This window comes from Taudactylus pleione, unplaced genomic scaffold, assembly GCF_031769625.1.
Source record: "Taudactylus pleione unplaced genomic scaffold, aTauple2 ptg000396l, whole genome shotgun sequence".
NCBI lineage: Eukaryota > Metazoa > Chordata > Amphibia > Anura > Myobatrachidae > Taudactylus > Taudactylus pleione.
Window position 1 is genome coordinate 5,372,383 of NW_028284797.1, and position 10,551 is coordinate 5,382,933.

Genomic DNA, 10,551 nt, shown 5'->3' on the forward strand with positions numbered 1-10,551 from the left:
AGGCATTTGTACACTCTGCAGACAAAGGCCCTGATTCAGACCTGCTCGCTGCAGCGGGCAGCTTGCAGGGTCTGTGGGTGTTTTAAATTTTTTCCCCCCTGCCACTCGCAAAGCTGTGGGAAACCTCCCATAGCTTGTTTGAGCGACCAGGAGGCCATCACAAATATTACGACCATTGGCCTTGTGACAAGACCCTGTGGTAGGGTCTAGGCTGCCACAAAGCCGAGTGGATTTCCTGCTCTAATAGAGCAGGAAGTTTACTACTGACATCAGTAGTGATGTCAGTAGGTCCTCCCACAAATGCTAGGCATTCCTAAGGGAATGCCTGCATTTGTGCAGCCACCCCCCTACAAAATGGGATGAGCTGTCACTCTCATCGACAGCCGCCCCGTCTTGTAGCAAGCCCCGTAGCGACTGAAGTTCAGTCGCTCGGCAGGGCTCGTGCATGCGCACACTAGATGCAGTGCATGCACAGTGGCCAAACATCAAGCCACTTGCAAGCGCTATGCGCTTGCGAGTGGTTTGAATTAGGCCCTTAGAGAAGTCATTCGAGAGGGCAAGGACATTTGCTGGGCTGAATCTTTGCACGACTGCCTGGAAAAAACAAACAGATCCTGTAATATAGGGTCTTTACAATCAATTAAAGAAAATGCCCATGCCAACACCACTCCATTGAATCTCATCATCATATTCGCCACAATATCCTCTTGGGTTAAATCAGTTGACTCCAAAAATTGTTGCATAAAAGTTTCAAACTTTGACATATCACCATCAAAATTAATGGGCTGACAAGTAGAGGATACATAAACTTGATCATCCATGGAGTTAGGTATTGCGGAACTCGACTGCACCTCAGGCAAATGCAGACCCCTCTCTCATCTCTGGCAAGGCAGACCCCTTTATGACCTCTGGCAAGGCAGACCCCTCTCTGACCTCTGGCAAGGCAGACCCCTCTCTGTCTTTGGAAGTCTTTGCTGACCGGACAACCCTAAGAGAAAACACACCTGAACTGGTGGCCGACATGGCAGCACTTTTCTCAGGCCCGGAGTCCAGGGTATTAGGGTCCTCAGGCCCGGAGTCCAGGGCATTATGATCCTCAGGCCCGGAGGCCAGGGCATTAGGGTCCTCAGGCCCGAAGGCCAGGGCATTAGGGTCCTCAGGCCAGGGTATTACGGTCCTCAGGCCTGGAGTCCAGGGCATTAGGGTCCTCAGGCCCGGAGGCCAGGCCATTAGGGTTCTCAGGCCCAGAGGCCAGGGCATTAGGGTCCTCAGGCGAGGGCATTAGGGTCCTCAGGCACAGAGGCCAGGGCATTAGGGTCCTCAGGGGAGGGCATTAGGGTCCTCAGGCACGGAGGCCAAGGCACTTGGGTCCTCAGGCACGGAGGCCAGGCCATTAGGGTCCTCAGGCCCGGAGGCCAGGCCTTTAGGGTTCTCAGGCCCAGAGGCCAGGGCATTAAGGTCCTCAGGCGAGGGCATTAGGGTCCTCAGGCATGGAGGCCAGGGCATTAGGGTCCTCAGGCACGGAGGCCAGGGCATTAGGGTCCTCAGGCCCAGAGGCCAGGGCATTAGGGTCCTCAGGGGAGGGCATTAGGGTCCTCAGGCCCAGAGGCCAAGGTATTTGGGTCCTCAGGCACGGAGGCCAGGGCATTAGGGTCCTCAGGCCCGGAGGCCAGGCCATTAGGGTCTTCAGGCCCGGAGGCCAGGCCATTAGGGTCCTCAGGCCCAGAGGTCAGGCCATTAGGGACCTCAGGCCAGGAGGCCAGGCCATTAGGGTCCTCAGGCCCGGAGGCCAGGCCATTAGGGTCCTCAGGCCCGGAGGCCAGGCCATTAGGGTCCTCAGGCCCGGAGGCCAGGCTATTAGGGTCCTCAGACCCGGAGGCCAGGCCATTAGGGCTCTCAGGCCCGGAGGCCAGGCCATTTGGGTCCTCAGGCCGGGAATCCAGGCCATTTGGGTCCTCAGGCCCGGAGGCCAGGGCAATAAGGTCCTCAGACTGATAAGTCAGCTACAAAACCTAATTCCTGAAAAGGTGCTGACAGCTATGCGAGCGTCCAAGAGGCCGCTCCATTTTCAGGGAGGAGGGCCCTGATTCAGAGCGAGCGCTCTGGTCAGAGCGTTCAGCTCTGAATCAGGCCCAAAGTATGGCTCATATACTTACTGGTCCTTGTATTTCACATACCGGAGAATGATTTTCTGTACAACAATTAATATATTTTGTAATTTTATTATATGTTGTGAATAGATTAAACTACCTGTAGCATCATAGACATTTTTTTTTTAAATTTAATGTCAATCGCTTCTAATATTAATATCTTTGCTTCTAAAATAAATATAAAATGTAAGGTGTTGTTGAAGTACCACAGACAGAGAGCCACTCACTGTCTACCTAGGGAGTCTCAATTTCTTCAGAGGTCCCTCATTTCAGAGAAACCAGCATACAGGTAAGGAAAGAATCAAGCGATGGCAATACATAGGGGTTGCAAAGAAAACATTAGGCATCCAAGTGACCTTGACTAGTTTGTGGGGACCCCATAAAAAAATCTTAGAGGTACAGCAGAAAAATGATGATATAGAACTTTTTTTTTTCTTTTAAGTGATCTAACATTGTAGTCTCAGCTGATGGCAGGAGTGATAAAAAAAAAGCATCTAGAATGTATTTCACACTGTCATAGCCCCAAAAGCTTCAGGGCCTAGGCGGCCCCCAGGCCCCCCGCCATACACTTTTCTGTGTCCTATACACAATAGTGAGTGTGTAAAGAACAGTTTTCACACTTGTTTTGGCCAGTCAGACTAGTGTGGCGGGGTGCAGGGGAGATGAGTACCACCCCCTCTCCAGGATCACTTTAAGCCCTGATTATATCAATATTCTGAATAATATTCCTGGATGAAATGAGCAGGATCTATATAGCTCTCACAGAAAGAAACAAAACACAATTTATGGAGTATGATTTAAGTATACAGGACTTACTCTTGGCATATAGTATGGGAGACACATGTATTTCAGGGAGATCCCAATGACTCCCCAAAGAGTGGGTCATCCTTTCTCATCCCACCCACTTCCTAGTGAAATGGGCAGGACATGGGGGGACATGATGACACAATTCTCAGTGAATTGCACTATTACAGGTGCACCCCTTTGTATGATAGTGGCATTGAGCAGCAGGATACAGGGCTATGATGGTGTGATTTGCATCGCCCCTCCTCCCTAGCCTTGTTACCTGCTCCTCCCCTCCAGCAGTTAGGTACAAAAATGTTGGCAAGTATGGATCAAAGGTTACATATAAAAGTTGTCTGGAAATATTGAAAACATGAACAATACATGTGACACAGTGATGTAATGCATAAAATAGATATAAAAATTAGTGATTTAAAGGGGTTCCAGTCATTATGTCAACATTCACAATATTGATAGTCAATATGTCGACATGTAGGATTTCAACATGTTTAGAATGTCAACAGATAACATGTCAATACGCACAATGCCGACATGTTATGATGACATTCTGCATACCCAATGTAGTTAAAGGCACAATATAAGGTTGTAGGAAAACATTGTAGAATATCTTCCCTCTTCTCCTCTATATATATTTTAATTTGGGCTTGTTTAAATATGCCATATTGTTCATTCAGCTTCCTTCACTCCAATTTTTTTAACAGTGACTCCCTTCCTCCCTACTACAATAACAACTTAAGCTCTGGTTCTCTTTTCCCCTTTTAATTTTCCTTTTTTCTTCTTTCTTCTCTCTACGTTTCACAAGAATTATGGTGCTCTTACACTGGGCTCCTGTATTTGGACCTCTTGCAGTGCAACATTGCTTGTCCAGGTGTAAAGTTACTTACTCTTATTTGCTTTACTTCCAATTAGAATCAGGCCCATAAAGAACTGTGTAGTCACAATAACTGCATATTGAAAATCTATGATAAATGTACATATTATATGAATATGTAAACAATGTGGGTTTGATTCAGAGTTGGTAGCAAAAGAAAAGGAGCAATGTTGCACTTTAAAATGTGCAGAGACGGGATGTGTCCTAACTTATTTATAAATATCATTGTAAAAACAAAGCTGCTCAGTATTTGTTCCAACAATCAAAGGCAGATAGCAGTTTCCCTGCATGCAAAATAAAAAAATAAATAGATAAATAATTAAATAAATAAATAAAGACATTTGCACCACCTTTGTATTGCACATGGTTTGTTCCAGGAGCAAATGTCACCTTTTTTGTTACTATTTTTTATGTGCTTCTAGTTCTAATGCCATGGCCAAAAGTGTTGAGAATGACAGTATTGGTTTTCACAAAGTTTGCTGCTTCAGTGTTTTTAGACCTCTTTGTCAGATATTATAAGTATATTAAAGGAAAATTTCTAGCATTTCATAAGTGTTTAAGGCTTTTATTGACAATTACATTAAGTTTATGCAAAGAGTCAATATTTGCAGTGTTGACCCTTCTTTTTCAAGACCTCTGCAATTCGTCCTGGCATGCAGTAAATCAACTTCTGGGCCACATACTGACTGATGGCCGCCCATTCTTGCCTAATCAATGCTTGGAGTTTGTCATAGTTTGTGGGTTTTTGTTTGTCCATCCAGCACTTGAGGATTGACCACAAGTTCTCAATAGGATTAAGGTCTGGGGAGTCTCCTGGACAATGACTCAAAATGTTCATGCTTTGTTCCCTGAGCCACTTAGTTATCACTTTTGCCTTAAGACAAGGTGCTCCATCATGCTGAAAAAGGCATTTTTCGCCACCAAATTGCTCTTGGATGGTTGGGAGAAGTTGCTCTTGGAGGATGTTTTGGTACCATTGTTTATTCATGGTTGTGTTCTTAGGCAAAAGTGTGAGTCATCCTCCCTTGGATGAGAAGCAACCCACACATGAATGGTCTCAGGATGCTTTACCGTTAGCATTACACAGGCCTGATGGTAGCGCTAACCTTTCCTTCTCCGGACAAGCATTTTTCCAGATGCCCCAAACAATCTGAAAGTGGATTTATCAGAGAAAATAACTTTACCCCAGTCCTTAGCAGTCCAAACCTTGCACCTTTTGCAGAATATCAGTCTCATCCTCCAAAAGTCTTTGTCATGTGTCATGCCAACAGTAAAGCATCCTGAGACCATTCATGTGTGGGGTTGCTTCTCAGCCAAGGTGCTTCGTCAGGGCGAAAAAAAAAATAACTTAAAGATACACCCCTGCTCTGATTGTGATGAAACACAGCCTTGGACTGACCTGGTTAGGCCTAAAGAATGGCTTGGCAGCGGGACCCCATGCTATGTGTCCCTCTGCTTTGCCATTACCACCCCAACTTTTTCAGCCCTGTGATGGTTGTAGGAAAATAGGGGGAACTGCATGTCCGGTTTTCCCCTGATTTTCCTATGAAAGAATGGGCTCAGACGTCCTGGTTATGCTTTTATAAGGGATGCCCCTCCATATTTATTTTTTTTATTTTAAACTTCTATTTACCCTACAGCACATAAATGTATTGCACAGATTATACTGAACTGTGCAGTGCTTCTGCCAAACATGCAGCTCACAAGCAGATCTATATATTTCAGTACAGATATGACTGGACTCACACACTTGCAAACTGGATTAAATACACAATTGTAAAAAATGAATCAGTCCAACACTATTCTTAGAAAATTTGTGTGTTTTATTTGGAAATCTCGCTCATGTCCCAGCGATGCCCAGTGTGTTTAAAACTAAGCCAGACATGATTCTTAGTAAATTTACCCTTAAGAGTAAACTACATTATCACAACATATATGGCACCATATCCTAGGCAGTCATCTAGGGCACAATGGTTTAGGGTGCACCACTGTTTAGTAGATAACTAAACGACTGAACAGGTCACATAATAGAATAGGTTCTTTGCTGATTTCCCTGAACTGCCCCAGCATGGAGCACCTGCCACTAAAATGGAAGAAGAAGCTTTAAGCTTCCAACCTTTGCAGCTGGCAGATGGTGCTCCATGTGGAATGGGATTGTTATGCCGGCGGCTGTTTAGCCATCGGTTCAAATCCCGACACGGTTAGCACGGCAGGAAGGGATCGTGACAATGGAGGTAAGAAACCCTAACTCTCCCCTCTCCTCCCCCTAACCCTAACCCTCCCTTAGGGGTGCCTAACCCTAACCACCCTAGTGCCCAACCTTAACCTGCCCCCATTAGTGCCTAAACCTAACCCTCCGGGGGGTGCCTAACCCTGACCTGTCGCCTGTCATGAATCCCAAGCCGGCATTCTGCCATCGGGATTGTGATGGGCGGACTTGCGGCCACCGGTCGCATAACTACATCCCCTCCCTGTTAGTGATAGATAAGGATTGTAGCACTGAGATTTAATGTCATACACATTCCCACTATTATGGAAGCAGAAAATTATGCACCCTCCCCCTTGCTCCCTACTAAAGTAGAAAGCAAAAGGAGAGTATTACACTTGATTAAAATTAGAGATGAACATGTACAGTGCTCTGAGAACTGGACCCACCCAAACTTCGCAATTTGGTCCGGGTTCCGAGTCTAGCTCGGGTATTCCCACCGAACTCACATCCCAAAACAAGGCAAAACGTCATCATCCAGCTTTTGGATTCTCACGAGTTTTTGATTGTATGTAAGTCCCTCCCCACGATCATCAGCACCATTTGATTGCCAGTCCTCAGCTGTCAGTGCTGTGCTTCATCCAAAGGGGGCTGTGTTGTCCAATAAAGGGGTGTGCTGTTCTGTGCTGTTTGTCCAATTCAGGGGTGTGCTGTGCTGTGTTTTCCAATATAGGGGTGTGCTGTGCTGGGCTGTGTTGTCCAGTACAGGGGTGTGATGTGCTATGCTGGCCTGTGTTGTTCAATCCAGGCATGGTGTGCTGTGCTATGTCCAGGGGGCTGTGTTAGTTATCATTGCTTTGCTAATCCAGGGGTGTGCTGTGCTCTCCATCAAGGGGTGTGCTGTCCAGGGTTGTGCTGTCCATCTAGTATGCTGTCCATTCAGTGTGCTGTCCATCCATTGGCTGAAAAAATAAGTAACAAACTTAAAAAAATAAGTTAAAAAAAGTTAAGTATATTTTTGTGTGTTGTACCCTACATTTTGATGCTGTATGCCGAACCCCCCACCCCCACAGTGTATCTAAAACACTGTGACACTGCTGGCCATATTGTGAGTGACTTTGTAGGCTCATCATACTCCAGAGAATAATTCGTAAAGTATTGTGATTGATGCTATCGGTCAGTAATTCCACAGTGTAATATATTCATACAAAATATTTTGACCATGTAAGGGATAGAGCAGTGTATTCATAAAAAATATTGTGACACTGTAAGCGGTAGCATCATGTTTTATTAATAATAAAACAGTAAGTGGTAGCGCATTGTAATATTCAACAGGTATTGTGAAACTGTAACTGGTAGCTCAGTGTATTCATAAAAAATATTGTGACATTGTAAGTGGTAGTGCAGTATGTTATTCATAAAATTATTGTGACACTGTTAGTGGTAGCACAGTGTACTATTCACAAAAAATATTGTGACACTGTAAGTGGTAGAGCATTATATTATTCACAAAAAATATTGTGACACTGTTAGTGGTAGCAGAGTGTTTTACTCATTAAAAATATTGTAACACTTTAAGTGGAACCACTGTGTAATATTCAACATGTATTATGACACTGTAAGTGGTAGCGCAGTGTACTGATAAAAAATATTGCAACACTGTAACTGGAAATGCAGTATAATATTTACACATATGGTGACACTGTAAGTGGTAGCACAGTGTATTCATAAAAAATATTGTGATACTGTAAGTGGAACCGCAGTTGTGACACTCTGGGTGGCAGTGTTTTATTCATAAAAATATTCTGCACTGGAAGTGGTAGTGCAGTGTTTTATTCATAAAAAAATATTGTGACAATGTAAGTGGCAGCGCAGTGTTTTATTCATAAAATATATTGTGACACTGTAACTGGAAACACAGTGTAATATTCAACATATATTACAACACTGTAAGTGGTAGCTCAGTGTATTCATAAAATATATTGTGACACTGTAAGTGGTAGCACAGTGTTTATTCATAAAAAATATTGTGACACTGTAGGTCATTGATACCACACTGTAATATTTAAAATTGGTACAAATTTACGTGTGTGCCGTACCAAACTTTCTTCGTGGTTGTTGATATGGAGACTGATTAATTGAGAGAAGAGCAGGCACCACATACTAGTTCTGGAGCTGCAGCACTGTGCCACCAGTCATGGCAAAACTTATTGGTCTATGTCATCTACTAAAGTTGATGCCCAAGGGCACACAGGGTTTACAGTAAGTCAGGAATTTTGGAAGTGATTTGCAGCATGCACACAGTGATGGCATGCCTTAGAAATTAGTAGTTGGGTTTAAGCAGGCTGTATAAAATCATCACTGAACCACAAATCTCAGCCCAGAAAGAGGTGTTTTTGGATTACAAATTGACTGTGCATCTTCTGCAGCACATTTACGGCAATGTAGGCACTGCCGTACTGCTAGAAGCTTATTGTACATGATGCTAATTGATATGCATCACTAATTATGGCAATATAGATAGTGATGTGCAGTGCTCACACAGTAATGACATGCCGTAGATATGAGTAGTCAGGCTTCAGGAGCGTTGTATGAAACCATGCCTGAACTAAAAGTTTAAGCCCAGAAAGAGGTCTATATCGATTACACACTGACAGCACTGTGTGGTGCTCACACTGTGATAACATGCTTTTGAAATCAGTAGTGGGGTTTTATCAGCAGTGTATAACACCATCACTGAACAACAATTCTTAGCACACAAACTGTTGTCTTTAAATTACAAACTGACAAGTCTTGGCCCTGAAATATGTGTTTTTGGATTACAAAATGACTGTGCATTTTCTGCAGAAAACTTTCGGCAAATTCTGCAGTTCCATGCAGTGCTCACACAACCATGACTTGCCTTAGAAATTAGTAGTGGGGTTTGAACACTATGAAAAGTATGAAATCATCACTCAACTACATGTTACAGGAGAGAAAGAGATTACACATTGACTACCATGCAGCATTAATACACTGAAATTAAAAACACACTGACACTAACAAAACCATGCCCTGTGCATGCATACGCACCAGTGCATTAATATCTGGTGTCATATGTTCTACTGTACAACCTGCGCTCTATATCCTACTCTGTTTATATAGTTTACAAAATGGCTGTGAGGCAGTGGCCTTATTCAGGGATTGAGCTGAAAATGCTTGTGCAGTGGCGGTATCAGCCATTCAATAATAATATAGACAAGCGACAGGCTTTTATGATGGTGTGATGCAATATTCAGGACTTAGTATGCCTCCAACATTGTTGGAGTAATATTGAAAGGAGAGATGTCTGGTTGCTAAAATGATTGAGCCAGCACATTATGCATAGTAAGTACAGCTTTACTATCCAGTTAAAGTAGTTAAGTATAGCCAATCAGAATGCACCATAGTGGCATTACTGTGTGACATAATGTGAATGGGCTTTGTGTGACATAATGAACTGTAGATTTACATGAATTATGGTCACTACTATGTGATATAACACGAATAAGGGCCACTAGGGATGGCCATCAACCATCGATGATTAACATCCATCAATAATTAACCACTGATGGTTTATGATTTTGTGATCAAAGGTAGTAAACCAGTTGTTCACCATCATCGATGGCACAGAGCCAAACTATGTATTTTTTTATTTTCTCTTCATGTGCTAAGGCACTGTTACAGTCTCATAGGATTCACTGTGTAAGACCTCTAGAATCACACAGACAAGGTCTTCACCAATAACACACATTTGCTGTTCCCTTAGAACAGGGCACATTCACCAGTACTCAGGTGGCCATCTGGACTTAACTTGAGAGAGTAGAGGCTTACACAGTTATTCTAGGGCCACAAGATGTTTGTGACTGACGAGTCAGGGTGCAGCTTTAAGAGCTGATGGATATCCTGGCTAAGTAGTAGCCACCAGGGCTGAGGTGTGACTATTAGAACTGTAATTCGACAAGAGAGCTGATAGATGCTCCGATGGCAATGTGGCCTAGAGGACCAGGAAGAGGCTTTTAGAGCTGGGTGCGGCTTGAACAGCTGATATTTGTACAGACTGGAATGCGGCTTTGAGTGCTGAGTTACGTTTATGAGAGCCGAGGAGCGGCTGCGAAAGCCAAGGTTCCGGCAGAGGTGCAGCCTTGATATAAAAGCCGAGGTGCAGCTTGATAGCCGGGGTGCGGCTGGAGAGCCAGGATGTTAAATGCAGAGATACTGCCTTGAGGACAGAAGTATGGCTGGAAAGCAAATATGTTAATGGCTTGAGATGCGGCTTTGAGGGCCATGGTGACAAAGACCCAGAGAATTCCGCAGCTCACAGAAAAACAGAACTCTAGATGATGAAATGAGAGTAATTGCTAAGAATCTCTGAAGCACAGCCAGAAACAGCACAGATGGGCAGATCCGTGACTAGCAGGAACCGGGAACACACGTTAGAAACACTATAGCCTGCAAGCCAGCAATGAAACAGCAGGCTTAAGAAAGGTAACAAACCAATG